The following is an 18305-nucleotide window of genomic DNA, read 5'->3' as shown; positions in this document are numbered from 1 at the left end:
TATTTTGAGACAGGGCCTAGCTAAATTGCTAAATTGCTGAGACTGGCCTTGAACTCATAATACTCATACTTTAGGCTTCTGAACTGCTGGGTTTACAGGTATGGACCACTGCACCTGGCTCAGAGCCCTCTGATGAATTCCAAAAACTCTTATCCAGATTTCCCTCCCATGTTCCCTCTCCCTATCCCACTATGAATCAGCCTCCTTATAGCAAAGGAAGCATTTGGCATTTGTGTTTTTGGGGGGACTGACTAACTTCACATAGCACTATCTTCTCTAACTCTATCCATTTACCTGCAAATACCATGATTTTATTCTCTTTTATTGCTGAGTAATATTCCATTGTATATATATGCCATATGTATTTTTATCCATTCATCTATTAAAGGTCATCTAGGTTGGTTCCAAAATTTAGCTATTGTGAATTGTGCTGCTATAAACATTGATGTGGCTGTGTCCCTGTAGTATGCTGTTTTCAAGTCTTTGGGGTATATACCAAGGAGAGGGATATTTGAGTCATATGGTGGTTCCATTCCAAGTTTTCCAAGGAATCTCCATTCTGCTTTCCATATTGGCTGCACCATTGCAGACCCACCAGCAGTGTAGGAGTGTAACTTTTTCTCCACATCCTCATCAACACTTATTGTTGTTTGTTTGCATAATAGCTATCATTCTGACTAGATGAGATGAAATCTTAGAGTGGTTTTGATTTGTATTTCTCTAATTGTTAGTGATGATGAACATTTTTTAAGGTGATTGTTGATTGCAAATATCTTCTAAGAAATGTCTCTTCAGGTCCTTGGCCCATTTATTGATTGTTTTTTTTGGTATCTAGCTTTTTGAGTTGTTTATATACCTTTGTGATTAATGCTCTATCTGATGTGTGAGGGGACATAATTTGATCCCAAGATGTAGGCTCTGTATTCATCTCACAGATTCTTTTTTTTTCTTTTTTGCTGAGAAGAAGCCTTTTAGTTTGAGTCCATCCCATTTATTAATTCTTGATTTTAATTCTTGTTCCATAGGAGTCTTATTAAGGAAGTTGGGGCCTAATCCCACATGATGGAGATTAGGGCCTACTTTTTCTTCTATTAGACATAGGGTCTCTGGTCGTATTCCTATATTCTCCATCTATTATGAGTTGAATTTTGTGCATGATAAGAGATAGGTGTTTGATTTCATTTTGTTGCAATGGATTTCCAATTTTCCCAGCACCTTTTGTAGAAGAGCCCATCTTTCCCCCAATGCATGTTCTTGGCACATTTGTCTAATGTAAGATAACTGTAGTTTTGTAGGGTAGTTTCTATGTCCTCTATTCTGTACCATTGGTCTACCAGTCTGTTTTGGTGCCAATACCATGCTGTTCTTGTTATATTTCTCTGTAGTACCATTTAAGTCTGGGATAGTGTTGCCACCTGCTTCACTCTGGGGATGGAGGCCTGTTTGCCTGTTTCTGATGGAAACGGTAGGGATCAGTGGATTGGGGCTTCTGTAGTGGATGATGTGCAGAAATTTCCAACTTATTTTTTTTCTATTAACACATGATTGAAATCATATAAACAAAAATCATACATCCAAAATAAAATAAAATGTACTGTTCTTGGGGCTAGAGTTGTGGCTCAATGGTAGACAGCTTGCCTAGCATGTGCGAGGACCTAGGTTCAACCTCAGCTCCACATATAAATAAAGGTATTGTGTGCAACTACAACTAAAAATAAATAAGTATTAAAAATAAATAAATTGTACTATCTTTGATGAAAACACTATGTAAGCTAGAAGTGGCCACCACATCCGATTTATGGCTCAGTTTTCAAACTCCCAGTTTGCTTCATGCTATAAATCTCTTGAGGGTTTTTAATCCTAAATCTTGGCTAAACTCTTCAGGTTTAACCTGTTGGCCTCAAAAATCCTGAGCAGTAGTTTACCTGTGTGTGTGTTTATCACTACAGTAATCAATTATGTGCTTTCCTTGAAATTAAAGTGAGAGGCACCTCTCTGTGAAACTCTATGCATAAAATCTCAGGCAACTCTGCTACAAACAACAGCAAAAGAAATGCCAAGAACCATGCCAGCACAAACAGACATTTCTACATGAGAAGTAAATCAAATGTTATTTCTTTCAGCCCAAGATCTTTATGCCAAATATTCAGTTGTGGGCTGGAGATGTAACTCAGCACTAGAGCACTTACTTGTCTAGCTTATGTGAGGTCCAGGGTTAAATTTCCAGTCCTGCAAAAATTTTACATTAAATTCTAAAAAGGTTAGGCTCAGTGGCAGAGCTTTTGTCTACCATGCCATGAGGTCCTGGATTCAATGCTCAGCACATCATCAACAACAAAACAAGCAAACAAACAGTAAAAAAAAGAACCAATAAATAATTGGAGTTTGTATGTCGACAGACAATTGAGGTTGTTTTGTCTACTTGTTTGGGTGCTAGTGATGGAACCATGGGCGTCTTCATCTAGGCTACATGAGGTTTTTATCACTGAGCACCAGTACTTGGGGGTAGTTTTGTTTTGTTTTAGAGACAGATCTGAATAAATTGCTTAAGGCCTAGCTAAGTTGCTGAGGTTGGCTTTGAACTCACATCTTCCTGCCTCATCCTCCCCAGTTGCTGAGACCACAGGCAGCGTCTGCCAACTCACCTGAGAGTCTTATGGGTTTTTTGTTGGAGGCCAGGGTTACTGGGGATTGAACTCAGGGGCACTCAACCACTAAGCCACATCCCTAGCCCTATTTTGTATTTTATTTAGACACTGGGTCTCACTGAGTTGCTTAGGGCCTCACTTTTAACTGCCTTTTAACTTGGGATCCTACTGCCTCAGCCCCCCAGCTACTAGGATTACAGGCATGCAGCCCCAAGACCAGTCCAGTCTTATATTTTTGATACTTTAATTTTGACATGAATAATGTTGATTCTTTCCTGTTGAGATGTAAAACAAAATTGTAAATGTAATTGCTCTGATTAAATTTCATGAATATTGTAAATGTTCTCAAATGCAATTAATTTTAAAATATTGTCTTACCATTAAAAAGTAACAAGTTGGGGCTGGTGTTGTGGCTCAATTGTAGAGTACTTGCCTAACATGTGTGGGGCACTGGGATCGATTCTCAGCACCACATATAAATAAATAAATAAAGGTCCATTAATAACTAATCTTTTTTTTTTTTTTAAAAAGTAACAACTCTTCATCTTCCAAGCCTCTATAATGGTTCTCATGAATGTCCCAGCTGATGGTCTTTTCTTTTCTTTCTTTCTTTTTCTTTTTGTTTTGGTGGTACTGGGGATGGAATTCAAGGTGCTTTACCAGTGAGTTCCATACCCAGGGATGCTTAAGCACAGAGCCACATCCCCAGTCCTTTTTATTTTGAGATAGGGTCTCATTGCAAGTTCAAGGCCAGTCTCAGCAATTTAGCTTGGAGCATTGCTAAATTGGTGAGGCTGGCCTTGAACTTGCAATCCTCCTGCCTCACCTTCCTAAACCTTACTGGGATGATAGGTGTGCACCTCCACGCCCTGCTCAGGCTGATGATTTTAAGAATATCAATGAGCCATTGTGTAACTTACACCTTTAATCCCAGTGTCCATTGATGGTTTGGATACAGCCTTGCTGCTCTGCCACTGTGACTGATTTTTATTGATTGATTCATTTTTAAATGGACATACATGTTTTCTTTCTCTTCCTGCTCCTCACTAATCTCATCCCCCTCCTTAATTTCAGGGGAAACAGGATTCCTGCACAGTTTTCTGTCCCTGAGCACACATACACCACAGGAACAAAGTAATCCAGACTTTGGGGATGGCACCAGAAGATCTCAGAAATTACTGTCTCCCAGATTTTAGTGGATTACAATTTGAAACAAGGAATTGAAATGTAGACTTTGAATTGCCTCTTTTCTTTTTTTAATCTTTTTTTCAGTTATAGGTGGACACTGTGTCATCAGGCAAGGTGGGCAGCGACCAAAGTTGGCAGATTTAAAAAGGCCACTGAATGAGCTTTATTCAAGATATCACTCCTAGGCAGAACTCATCAGACCCACAGAGTGGACAGGAGAAGGGTCTGAGGAGAAACCGTGTGGGAACTTGACGTGACTGGACTTTTATGGGCCTTACAGCAGGAAGGGAAGGGCTTGGGACAGGAAAAGGTGTTTTTACTGTCCCTTGAACCACTGGAGTTGGTTGGGGGAGCTGACTGAGCTCCAGGATTGGCCAGGGGTCCCGCTGATTGACAGGAGTTTCCCTGGTCCCCTGATTGTTTCTTTCTGGAGCCTGCTGCTTTGTTCTAAGTCACTGCCACCAACATGACAGACAGGACATCTTTATTTTATTTACTTATTCTTTTGTGGTGCTCAGGATGAAACCCAGTGCTTCACGCATGCTAGGTGAGCATTCTACTACTGAGCCCCAGCCCCAGAGCCTGAATCACCTCTTTAAAAGCCCCCTGCTCCCCTTGATGGGCAGAATCCTCTGGGACAGGAGTCCCCTGGGCTTGTCTTTTGCTACCAAAGGAACAAAACTTCTTTTTCCTTTTTTCAAAAGTATATCATCTTTGGGGACATGGGCCTAACATTCGGTCACATCAGGATCTCAGAAGGCTGAAGCAAGAGAGCCCCAAGTTTGAGGTCAGCCTGGGTAATTTGGGAAGACCCTGTCCCAAAAGAAAAAGTAAAAATAAAAAAGACTGAGGATATAGCTCAGTAGTAAAATACTTTTAGGTTCAACCCCTAATACAAAAATAAAATAAAATAAAAAAATCAATGATGCTAAGATGAAAAGCAAACACCAGGTTTTTTTCTTTCTTAATTGTGGTTGGATACAATACATTTATTTAATTTATTTATTTTTATGTGTTGCTGAGGATCCAACCTAGAGCCTGGCATGTGATTGACAAGCACTCTCCCTCTGAGCCACAACTCACTCCCTTTTTCTAATTATTTTTAAACTGTATTTATTTATTTATTTATTTATTTACTTTGTTATTCTATTTTGGTGCTTGGATCAATTCAGGGCCTTACACATACTATGCATGTGCTTTAGCAGTGAACTTCACCCCCAGGTGCAAACATCAGGTTCTTTTGGGGCTTGATCAGAGGTTGTTTCCTGGTTTCTGTGAAGATGAGGTATAGCATCAAGGAATTTGAAATCACTGATGACCACAGAGCTGGGAAAATTGTGAATTCACAAGCAGGTTAAACAGTTGGGGAGTCCTCAGCTCCAGACTTGATGTGCAACTCAAAGATCTAGAAAAACAGAATAATGTGTCCCATCCTGTCAGGTTGGCTTCACTGTACTGATAATTTCAGGGGAAACATGAAGAATCAAAAGGAAAACATAAGAGGGGAACACCCTGGACACTTTCTAGGGATGAAATATATACCAAACTAAAACATTTCCTCTTTTTTTTTTTTTTTTTGTACTGGAGATTGAACCTAGGGGTACTCAGCCACTGAGCCCCATCTCCAGACATTTTTTTGTATTTTATTGAGAGATAGGGTCTCGCTAATTTGTTTAGGGCCTCACTATTGCTAAGGCTGGCTTTGAATTCTTGGTCCTCCTTTTTCTGCCTCCTTAGCCTCCAGGATGACAGGCATGTGGGAGACCAGGCCCAGCTGGCCTGGAACTCTTGATTCTCCTGAGCCATTGGAATTACAAGCCTCTGTCACTGTGCCTGGCAAAACAAAGGTTTCAATGGACAAAGTATTCAAAAAACTGTTGCCAAAAGCTCAGTCTTTGTACCTGTTAATGCCATTCCAATAACAAAGACACAGTTTTGAGAAAAAGGAAAAAGAAGGTTGATTGCTTTACCAGCAAAGGAGAAACACAGGGGGCTGCTGTCCCAAAGGCTGTGCTTCTGCCCATCAGCAGGAACAGGAGGCTTTTACAGAGGGGATTCAGAGAAAATGAGATTAGGGAGGAGAGATCAGGAAGGAAGTGAGAGGTTAGGGAAGAGAAGATGAGAGAAGCTCAAGGAAAAGAAGATCAGGGTGAGAACATCAGGAAGAAGTTTAGGGAAAAGAGATCAGGGAGGAGAAGATCAGGGAGATGGAGACTGGGGAAAGAAAAAAAATTAAGTTTCAAAGCCACAAGGGACATAGTGAAAGCACCATGTGAACCCCTGTTACAAAGCTATTCAGGCCCTTTCCTCCTGGAGGGGTCAGTGTGCCCCACAGACAGCACACTGCAATTTGAAGGCCTATGCTCTAAGGAGCCATCACCCCAATGGCAGCCTACCCCCCAGCCAGCTGGCTGTATGGGAGGTGCACCATAAACAGGCTGATTAAGGCTGGGAGGCTGCCTTAATCTTTGTAGAGGGGATGAGGGGAGCCAGACCAGTTGGGGGTTATTTCAGTGATCAGAGGGAAGATGGGCTTGCTCAGAGTTGGTGCATAGGAGAGGGATGGAAGTGGATTTAGGAATGGATGAACTGTGAGATTAAAGAATATAGAAATCCTGAGTGGGCTGAGCATTTAGGCACTGGGAGGTGTTTTTTTAAATAATTATTTTTTATTTTATTGGTTCCAGAGATTGACCAAAGGGGTGCTTTACCACTGAGCTGCATCCCCTGGCCCATTTTTTTATTTACTTATTTATCTATCTATTTATTTATTTTGAGACAGGGTCTCATTAAATCCCTAGGCTGGCCTAAAACTCATCATCTTCCTGCGTCAGCTTCTGGATTCTCTGGGAATACAGGTGTGTGGCCAAGTGAACAAGTGCCTTGCCTAGACACCTGTCTGCAGGCAGGATAGGTGGGGTGGACATCTCAGGGGCAGGCTTAGGGAGAGACTCTAGGGAGGGGCCTTGGCTGGGATGGGATTCCAGGGAGGGGAGGAATGCAGGTCCAGAGGGGGTTGGACCTAAAATCTCAAAATCCTCAGGAGGGGAGGAGCCAAGGAAGAGGTGAGCAGTGAAATAGCCTTGGCTGAGACAGTCTCCCACCTCTGTTCACTGAGCAGCACTGAGGTAGCAATCTCCTCCCAGGTAAGTCTGGCCCAGGAGCAGGCCCTGCAGTTGGGCCCTCTTGTGTCTTTCCCTGCTTCATTCCCTATGGGTTGTGGGGTGCTAGGAAACAGCATTTTTAAAATCTCTATTTTCAAAGTGGGGGTAGTAAACCAGCAGGGCTGTGAGAAGAGAAGAAAATGAAGCATGTGAAGAGGTCTATACAGGTCTAGCTGTAAAAAGTTGGTGCTGTGGGGGGTGAGAACTTAATAGTGTCTTTTTCAGGAGCAGTGTAATAGCCAGAGCTGTGGAGCAGGCGCCTGGCTTACCACCTTCTCCATTGCCCACAGGAAAATTTGAACTTTTTTTTTTTGCACTGAGGATTGAACCTTTGGGCACCTGACTATCCCCAACCCAATTTTATATTTTGAGACAGGGTTTCCCTGAGCTGCTTAGCACCTCGCTATTGCTGAGACTGGCTTTGAACTCTCTATCCTCCTGCCCAGCCTTCTGTGCCTCTGGGATTAGAGGCAGGCACCACCATGCCAGCTCCTGTCTTTTTAAGGAAACATAAGTAGACAAGTAACTGCTCTTTTCCCTGTTGATAAGATGGTGATTTCCTGCACAAACTTAAATCTTGACTTCAATATCATGGCCTTGACTTCTAGGTAGTGACTGCTGCACACATCGTGTAGACCACGTTTACTCTGTTAAACTGGTCTGTTCCTGGCAGAGGCACCCAAGTGGGTGAGTAGCTGAGGCTTGGCCAAGGGTTTGGGGACTGGACAGTGGCAGGCATGTCTGCAGGGTGGGGGAGTCCACAGTGGGGGAAGGGTATCTTAGAGTGAATCAGCTGAAGTGACTCTTTACAGTCTTAGGAGTTCTAGATTAGAACTTTAGTGCCTAGCTCCATAGCACACACTGTAATCCCTGAGATTTGGAATGCTGAAGCCAAGGAATCAAAAGTTTGAGGCCAGCCTCAGACATTTAGTTTGATCCTGTCTCAAAAAATGAAAAGAGGCCTGTCGTGGTGGCGCAAGCCTGTAATTCCAGCATCTGGGGAAGCTGAGACAGGAGAATGGCAAGTTCAAAGCCAGCCTCAGCAAAGGTGAGGCATTAAGCAACTGGGTGAGACCCTGTCTCTAAATCAAATACAAAATAGTGCTGCGGATGTGGCTCAGCTGTCTAGTGCCCCTGAGTTCAAACCCTTGGTACCAAAAAAAAAAAAAAAAAGGTTGGCAGGGGCGTGCTGAGGGTGTGTCTCAGTTATGGAGCTCTCCCCCAGGATCAATGCCAATCTCCTTGCCTAAATAAATAAATAAATAAAAGGAGTTTAGCTTGGGGCTGGGATTGTGGCTCAGAGGGAGAGAGCTCACCTGGCTTTCTTGAGGCACTGGGTTCAATCTTTAGACCTTAGCACCACATAAAGATATTCTGTCCACCTATAAAAACTCAGTTTAGATACCAAGTTTATAACGATTAAATATAAATTCCAGTGTAATTAATGAAAAGAAACATGACCAGTGATCAATTTCCCACTCAAGATCCTAGCTTCTCTGGGTGGAGAGTCCCTAGGAAAGCAAGGTAAAACAGGCTGAGCAATTTTTCTGGTTAGCATTATAGACCTAAGTGAAGCTGAGGCAGGAGGCATGAGTTAGCATTATAGACCTAAGGAACGGAAAAACTGAGCTTTATTTTTAAGCTTATTTTCTTAGTATCTATGCAATAGTAGGCAGTATCCTTAGGAAAAAGTGAGACTGTTGAGCAATTCACAGGCCTGGGGCCTTAGGGCTGGGTGGGTAGGTGAATTCTCCCTAGTCTTTTTTTTAGATGTTGATGGACCTTATTTTCATTTACTTATTTATATGTAGTGTTGAGAAGGAAGCCAAGGTCGAAGGCTGTACTGGATTCGGGCAAGGGCTCCACTGCTGAGCTACAAGCCTGGCCCCCTCCCTAGTTTTAGGAATGGGAAAAGAAAACATTGATTTGTGTTTTCTTGGCTTATGGCATCCTTCTTTTCATAGGTTTATTAGCTATCTGCAATAAATCATTAAGGTAAATGACTTAAAAAGAGGCTTTTTTTTTTTCTGACAGTATTAATGAACTTCCCACTCCAGGTTGGGGGTAGGAGCCTAGAGGTTCAGGCTCTGTATTTGAGGCCCTCCATTGCATCCCCAGTGTCTCACAAAAATTCCACTTTAGTATAGGCTGTGGCCTCCTTAGCCACTCAGTTTGATGGGCTATTACTTATGGGGTACAGGGTAAAGAGAATAAGGTAGAGTGCCAAGTTCAGTTCTAGTTAATGAGTATGCTTCCTTGGGTCAGGGGCCTTTCTCATTTTTTAATGACTTCATATTTTTGTTATGATTTTCTCCTTTGATACTATTGGAGTTTGGTTCTGATTCTGAGGCCAGGTGGTTGAAAACCTTTCAGTCTCTACAGATCTCTTCTCCTTGCTGTGCACTCTTCCATAGTTTGGACATTTTGGTATCTTTGTTCCAAGTCAGAAGTGGGAATGTGGGTAAATTCCATTTTTTTTCTCTCATGGTAACTGTGGCTTTCGCAGGACACATGACCCTAAAAAGTGAGTGTTGGGTGACAGGGCCTCTGCCAGGTTATTTACCCCAAGTTCTAACAATTCCTGGGGTCCCTTTAAATGCCCCAGTACTGGCTGCAGGGGCTTTCAAATACAGGGATGTGGGGTTTTGTGTGTTATTTGGGGGAGTTTAGGGGATTGAACCCAGGGCCTTGGGCATGCTAGGCAAGTTCTCTACCACTGAGCCCTGGCTCCAGGGAACTTATTTTTTGGTACCAGAGATTGAACCCAAACTCAGAGGTGCTTAAGCACTGAACCACATCCCTACCCCTTTGTATTTTTTACTCTGAGACAGCCTGGGTAAGTTCTGAGGCTGGCTTTCAATTCCTGAATCCCCAGAATGATAGCCAGGTGCCCTGCACCCAGCTCCAGGAAACTTTTGATTTGCATTCCTCAAATTAATAAAATTGAGAATCTTTTCATATTTATGCTCTGTGGCTTTTGTGTACATGCTTACAAAGAATACAATTGCAGTATGTATTGTCAGATCAGTTGGCGCAGCCAATGGCCAAAGGCAGCAGATTTAAAAGGACTGCTGAACAGGCTTTATTGAGATATCACTCGATCAGACCCACAGAGGGGACAGGAGAAGGGTCTGAGGAGAAACCGCGTGGAAGCTTGACTGGACTGGACTTTTGTGAGGCTTACAGCAGGAAGGGAAGGGCTTGGGACAGGCAAAGGTCTTTCTAGGGTTCCTTGCCCCCGTGAAGTTGGTCAGGGGAGTTGGCTGAACTCCAGGATTGGCCAGGGGGGTCCTATTGACAGGCATTAGTCAGGAGATCTGGCTGATTGACAGGCATTTCTGCCGGCATCTGATTGATGTTCTTTTCCAGAGTGGGCTGCTTTGTTCTAAATTGCCACTAAGTCACCACCAAGTCGCCACCACCGACCAAACATATATTTTTTCTGCCACTTTTTTTTTTTAAGCTGGGGATTGAACCCAGGTGCCTTTTAGCACCAATCTACATCCCCAGTCCTTTTTTTCTTTTGAGAACAGGTCTCACTGAGTTGCTGAGGGTCTCCCTGAGTTACTGAGGCTGGCCTTCAACCTTCAGCACTCCTGTCTCAGCTTTAGGTGGGATTACAGGCATGTCCCTCTGACATAGTCATTTGTTTGTATGTAAATCTATGTATATATATACACACACAGATTTCATATTGTTTATTTTAAATTCGGAGAGGAGCAGAAGTGTTTCCGATTTTTGTTTTTTCAGATTTTTTTTTTTTGTTTCAGATTTTGGAATAAAGCGTGTGTGTCTGTGTATGAAATGAGATGACAAAGTCCATTGATGTGAAGTATTCTATTGGTTTCAGTTTGGTGCTCTATAAACTCTGCATTTTGGAGCATCTCAGATTTAGGATTTTGATTTTGGAGTGCTCAAACTACATATATACAATATAATGTGCAAGTTTTAGTTTCATAATTGATGTGTCATAGATATTATATAGAATTACATGATGTGTACAAACTGTCATTGGATTAATCTTTGTCTTATCAGAGGTCATTGTTTTCTAGTCACAACAACCTCAGTATTCAAAACCTTGTTTCTGTGTTGTTGTTGTTTTTTTTTGTTTTTTTTTTTTTTTTTTTTTTTTTTTGAGTACTGGGGATTGAACCTAGAAGTGCTTAATCACTAAGTTACTAAGGCTGGCCTTGAACTTGGAAGCCTGCTACACACTGCTGATTCTGGGGTAGTAGGTGCATGCAACTGCACCCTACAAGACATTCTTTTGTTATTGTTGTGATGGATCCAATGCTTTTTATTTTTATGTAGTGCTGAGGATTAAACCTAGTTCCTTACATGTGCTAGGCAGGCGCTCTGCCATTGAGCTGCACATTCTTAAACAATTATAATTTTACCCAGCTAGTGAAATTAATATTCCTCTCTTACTCTGTCCATCCAAAATCTCTGCTTTATAATTAATCTATTCTGAAGAATAAACACATTACAATGCATTTGGAACCTTCTGGTAAGTCTACAATTATATGGCTATCACAAGCCACATGTAAAAACTGTTGTTCTTTTTAAACAGATTTTTTGATAAGTTTTTTAAGCCTGAGTTTCTCAAACTGAAGACAATTTGAAAAAGTAAACCATACAGACACAAAAATTGGTCTATTTCAATTAGAATCCAAATAAGGCACACATGTTGCATATAGCGAGTTCTGTTATTGTGAGCTAGAGAAGGCCCCTCTCTGGCCGGGGTATGATTATTCAAGTCCTGTACAAGGCTCTGTGTTGTGGGTTGTTGTGGCTGATTCCTGATTTGCGCACCACACCTGGTGCTGTGTTGTGCTTAGTTTATCTCATTAAGAAGGTGACTTTTTTTTTTTGCAACCAGTTTATCTGTTTTAGATTTGCCCGACAACTCCACATTCCCTTTGTCCCCCAGCTCCTAGCAATCACCTGTGTGTCTATGAATTTGACTACTGTGGGAGCTCAAATGGAGTATTTCTTAGTTCGGGGCTACTTTACTTAGTTTCTATTCAAGGTTTCTTTATGTTGTATTCTGTGTCAGAATTTCCTTTAAGGTTGTGTGATGTTCCACAGCATGTATATGCCGAGCCTTATTCACCTATTCACGCATGGTTAGGTATTTAGGTTATTTACCTCTGGCTGCTGTAAATAATGATGTTATGCTGTGGACTGGGAGCCAGGAACAGTGGAGCCTATTTGTAATACCAGCAACTCAGGAGGCTGAGGCAGTAGGATTCCAAGTTTGAGGCCTGCCTTACCAACTTAGGCAATAAGCAATCTAATGAGACCCTTGTATCCAGCTCCCACCATTGCCTGCAAAAAAATAAAATGAAATGAAATTTTAAAAGGACTTAGGATATAGTTTAATGATAGAGCAATCCTGGGTTCAATCTTCAGTGTGTATATTCCTCCCCCCCAAAAAAATTATACTGCAATGAACATGTACAAATGAACAATGTACAAATATCTGAGTCCCTGCTTTTCTTCTTCTGGGCATATACACAGAAGCAGATGGCTCTTACAGTAACTATTTTTTTACAGTATCTATATTTACCTGCACATGATAATTATATGTAGTAGTGTGATGCATCATTCCATATTTGTATATGCACATAACATTTTGATTAATCTCATCCCCCAGTACCTTCCCTGTCCTTCCTTCTCCATGCTCTTGCTTGTTCCACTGAGCTACCTTCCATTATTACTAATTATTATATGATGATAATTATATAATTATATGTAATATAATTATATAATAATTAGAATTATATAATAATTATACTAATTATTATATGATAAGGAGGTGAGGGGTATATGATGATTACATAGAAAAGTGGGGTTTATTGTGACATATATGCACATGGGCATTGCATAATTTGGTCAGTTTTGCTCCCTGGTACTTACCCATGCCTCCCCCTTCCCCTCCTGTTTCCCTTCCTCTATTGATGGTCTCCCTTCTATTTTAGTGAGATCTTTTAATAATTCTTTCTTTCTCTATAGCTTCCACCTGAGGGAAAACATACAGGCATGTGCACCATGCCCAATTTCCCCAGCCTTTTGTTTTATTTTGAGGCAGGGTCTTGCTAAATTTCCCAGACTGGCCTCAGACTTGTGATCCTCTTGACTCAGCCTCCCACATAGCTGGGATTATAGGGGTGTGTCAGGGCACCCAGCAATTTGTTTTAAGATGGGAGTCTCTGTTGCCCAGGTTTTTCTGGAACCTGTGGGTTCAAATATTCATCCCACCTCAACCTCCCTAGCATCTGGGATCACAGGCATGAAGGGCTACATACCTAGTTAATTCCTACTACTTTTGATAATTTACCCTGATCTCCATTCCATGAACAACTGAACCCCTGTAAGGTGGTGTGTTTTTTTTGTTTTGTTTTGTTTTGTTTTGGTTGTGTGGGGATGGAACCAGGGCTGTGTGCATGCTAGGCAAGCACTATACCAATTTAACTATTTCCCCAGCCCAAGGATATGATTTTTGAACAGCTTGGGGATTGTTGGTAGTGGTGAACTGGACTGATAAGACCTGAGTACCCACCAGGCCACAGAGAGGAAGAGGGTGGGACGCATCTACTGTCAATCAAGCCAGTTGTTCTGTGCTTTTCCTCCCTTGTGCCTGTTAGCTGCAATTCAGGAACAGAGTGGCCTGTTGCTGAGGTCAGGCACTTGCACAATACAGTATATACAATTATTGAAACCAAAGGGGAGGGGCTGAGGCTGTGGTTCAGTGGTAGAGCATTTGCCTAGCATGTGTGAGGTACTTGGTTTGATTCTGAGCATCACATATAAGTAAATAAAGTTCTATCAACAAATAAGAATATATATGTATATTCAATTTAACTGAAGCTCCTTAAGCAAAGATGGGACCTGCAGGAGGTGGGAAGAGGGGAGTGGTTTACTTCTGCATTGATATATTTGTACTCTGGAAAAATAATATTCTTCATTGACTTGACAGCTAATTTTAATTTTTTTAATTTTTATTTTATTTTATTTTATTTTTTTTGGTGCTGTGGGTTGAACTCAAGGGCATAGAACCACTAAGTCATATCACTATCCTTTTTTTCTTTTTGACATTTATTGTTTAGTGGTAGGTGGACACAATATCTTTATTTTTTACATGGTGCTAAGGATCAAAGTCATGCTAAATCTCACACATGCTAAATCTAGTGCTTTATAACTGAGCCACAACCTCAACCCCCTATCCCTTTATAATGGCCTTGAACTTATGGTCGTCCTGCCTCAGCTTCCAAAGTAGCTGAGATTTAAGGTTGACACCACCACATACAGTTTGTCAGTTGATTTTTTGAGGAATGGTCCTAATGATATCAATCTCTGTAATTAAAAAGACTTCTCTTCCTTGCTTTTGTGCAGGATTACATCCAGGTTGTTATGGTACCTTGTTAAAAATGTTTTGGTTAATTTGTTGGATGATCATTATGCAGAATGTAAACTAAAAAATTAATACTGTGGGAAATCAACTAGTTCCATTAGTTTTAGTTATCAGCTGTCAGGCTCATCTGTTTTTCTTCCTGTGCTGGGGAATGAATCCAGGGCCTTGCATATGCTACACATGAACTGTGCCACTGAGCTACATCCCCTACACTTTTTATATATTTTTGAGACAGGATCTTGTGAAATGGCTCAGGCTGACCTTAAACTTGTGATATTCAAGTTCCTGAGGAGCCTCAAGTTCCCCAGCTTCCTGAGTAACTGAAATTATAGTATATGGCACCACACACAGCATGTCAATGGGTTTTAATGATCATGCACAAATTGTGAATACTGACTTTTCTGGTGTTCATATGCCCATATCATTAGTTGTCCTCTACTAATTTTTATGGAGTACACATAGTTAATTATTATTATTAACTCATATTACTGAGTTTCTCAGTGAAATTCATTGGTAAATAATTTTTCATTTCTCTATATTTCAGATGAGAGTTTTTTAAGGATTTTAGATTTCTGGAGCCTAACCAGTGTGCAAGGATTAAAATTACTCTTATAAAGGGAAATCAATACAGTCTGAACAATATAGACACCCTGTCAACTGTACAGTCAAAAATGTCTAGATTTGCAAGGGAACAGGAAAAATCCACCTGTGTGAAAAGAAATCATCTAAGAGGTACTGATGAGGAGATACCTTGGATGTTAGATTTCAAGTACAAAGATTATATATCAACAACTATTGTGGAGAAATTTAAGATCTTCGTGGAAATGCAGGACCTGATGTTTTTTGAGATGAGGGAAACCCTGAAAAATGACATAAAGGAAATGCTAGTAAAAAGTGAGACATCTGAAACAAAAGATAAAGAGCACTGTGGTAGCAGGGAAGAGTGGCAGGAAGTGAAAGATTTCACTTCACAAAAAACAGAGTTGAGGGAACAAGAAAAAAAAAATTCTAAATTCACTGAATATACTGAAAACTTATCTTTTAGAAAAGAGGAAATAGACGAGCCGAGTTGTAAATGGGACAAAGCCAAGATGTCCACTAGCAGTCAAGGGAAGGAATTACCCCAGAATGAGCCCCAAAGTTACCAAGCCATTGGAGGGATGGCAGAAGCCTCAGATATGAATGATGACAAATGTAGAAATGGCAGTCACCACATACGACTGCCCAACAAAGAGAAGCCAAAGCATAGGGAGGGTGGAGCAGAAAAAGCAATGGAAGAAGAAAACCTGCAGAGCCTCAGTAACAAAGAGAAGACCGTCAAAGCATCAAAAGAAGAAACTCTGATGGAGGAAGGAGCCGTGCTCACCCTGGCTGCAGACCCTCTGGCATCAGCCACCTTGGAAGTCAGTAAGCAGTGGGGCGACATCTTCAACATTTTGAGAGAAAATGGCTTTTGCCCTGAGTTTCAGTGTGAGGTCCAATTAGCATTTAAATGTGATGATGAGATGAAGACATTTTCAGACCTGCAAAGCTTACGACAATTTATCAGCCAAAAACCTGTCATAGGAGGATTATTGAACCATGTTCCCCCACAGAAGGAAGAACCAAATCTAGGAAGAGAATATGGGATCCCCGTAAAAGGGGTAAGTATATTAATATGTCAAGTTATATGCAAAGAAGAAGTAGTAGTTGGTGCAGTTATTCTGGAGAAAATTAGTTTTGTGGGGTTTGTTTTTTGTTTGTTTGTTTTTTGGTGCTAGGCTCTGAACCCAGGGCCTTGCACAGGCAAAATTAGCACTCTACCAACTGAACTGTATCCCTAGCCTGGAAAATCAGTATTTATGAAACAATCTCATTAAAGAAAAAGCATGACATTAAAAATAATTACTTTGACATTTCTTTACAATTTTTATTTATATTTACTTATTTGGGGTGAGGAGAATTGAGCCCAGAGGTACTTTACCACTGAATTACATCCTACCTCTTTTTTTGTCGTTAAGTTTTAAAATTCTTTTGTTTGTGTGTGTGGTGTAGAGCATCAAACCCAGTGTCTCACACCTGCCAGGTGAGTGCTCCACAGCTGAGCCACATCACCAGCCCTTTTTTGTATTTTATTTAGAGGTAGTTTCTCCATGAATTGCTTAGGCTTCAGCTTTTGCTGAGGCTGGTTTTGAACTTACATCCTCCTGCCTCAGTCTCATGAGGTGCTAGGATTATAGGCAAGCACCACTGTGCCTGGTTACAAGGACTTATTGCAATAAACAGACAAGTGATGAAAATAGTCATTTAGAGTCTGTTATGTACAAAGCATCAAGGGATAGGAATGTAGAAGAACCAAGGTAGGCATAAAGACATCATGAAAATTTGTTGCGAGTACTACTAAAATAGCTATGAGTGTGTTAGAATAATCATACAGACACTTGCCTTGCTTGGGGACTAGGCCTTCATAAACATGTAATTACTACAAGGCCCTGGGTTTGATCCTCAGCACCAAAAAAAAAAAAAAAAAAAAAAAAAAAAAAGACGACAAAGAAGAAATATTGAAGCAGTTCTCCCAGTACTTGCTCATTGTCAAAGTGATAGTCATATTAAATTTAGAGAGTGAAGTGAAAATTTTTAATTTTCCAAACTTTTCTTTTTCCTTTCAGGGTAATGATGTAGTAAATTCAAAACATGAAGCTGGAGGAATAGCAAATGATGGCTTGCATTTCGTATTCACCAAAGAGGTAAAAGTCTCTAGGCTAGAAGTGAAGAACTTAGAGACTCGGGAGAAGTTTTCAGAGTGGAAGAATAAAGGAATCCCTACCTTTGAGGTGACAGGAGAAGACTCAGAGACCCACAAGGAAGACATCTTTTATGTGAGGGTAGAAGAGGAAGAAGGGGCCTGTGATGTGGAAGAGGAGGGACAAGAGGAAATGGGGGAAGAGGAGGAGGAATGGTGGGAGGAGGAGGAGGAATGGTGGGAGGAGGAGGAGGAGTGGTGGGAGGAGGAGGAGTGGTGGGAGGAGGAGGAGGAGGGCGAAGATGACTCAATATTATGGGAGAAAAGGAACTCAACCTGTCGCCTTGTTCCTGTGACAAGTGTGATGGGTAAGGTGGGAGCTGATGAAGAGATGGTGTTCAGTAAGGTACGGAATTCTGAGAAGGAGGAGGAAGAGGAAGTAGGAGGGTTTTCTATGCTGAAGACTCTTCAAACACAAACATCCAAAGAGGCAGACCTAATGCAGGAAACAGAAAAAAACTTTAGAACAACTGTGATCTGTGTCCTCAGAGAGATGGGAGAAGAGATTGGAAATATTAAAAAATGTCTTATAGATATCCTGGAAACTAAGAATCAATAGATGATCTGAGGAGTAGAATAGATATCCTTGAAGAAAGACTTTGCAATCTAGATGATGAAACGCTACAATTCTCTAGGGATATCATACACGTTGTGGCCAATAAGATAATAAATTTATGCTAAAGGAGAGGGAGGATAGATTCAGAAGTGCCAACCTCCGTTTGATAGGAATCTCAGAAAAAGAGAGTGAAGAGAATGAAGCAGAGGACATACTGCAGGAAGTAATTGAAGATTTTCCAGCGCTTCAGGTGGTAGTGAGGGATCACCAAATCCCCAGTGTGATTGATAAAAACAGACTGACTCTGAGACACATCTTGGTGAAGTTTTTGAATTGTAGTGATAAAGAGAAAATCCTAAAGGCTTCTAGAGAGAAAAAAGAAAACACCTACAGAAAGGCTTTCACCCTAGAATCCTGTATCCAGCCAAATTGGCATTTGATTTCCAGGGTCAAACAAAGATATTTTTTGATATGGAAGAATTTAGGAAGTCTATTTCTTGTGTACCCACTTTGAAAGAATTATTGGAGAAAACAACATAGGTGGCTGCAACTT

Source organism: Callospermophilus lateralis, chromosome 7 (assembly GCF_048772815.1).
Source record: "Callospermophilus lateralis isolate mCalLat2 chromosome 7, mCalLat2.hap1, whole genome shotgun sequence".
NCBI lineage: Eukaryota > Metazoa > Chordata > Mammalia > Rodentia > Sciuridae > Callospermophilus > Callospermophilus lateralis.
This window is presented reverse-complemented; position numbering follows the sequence as displayed.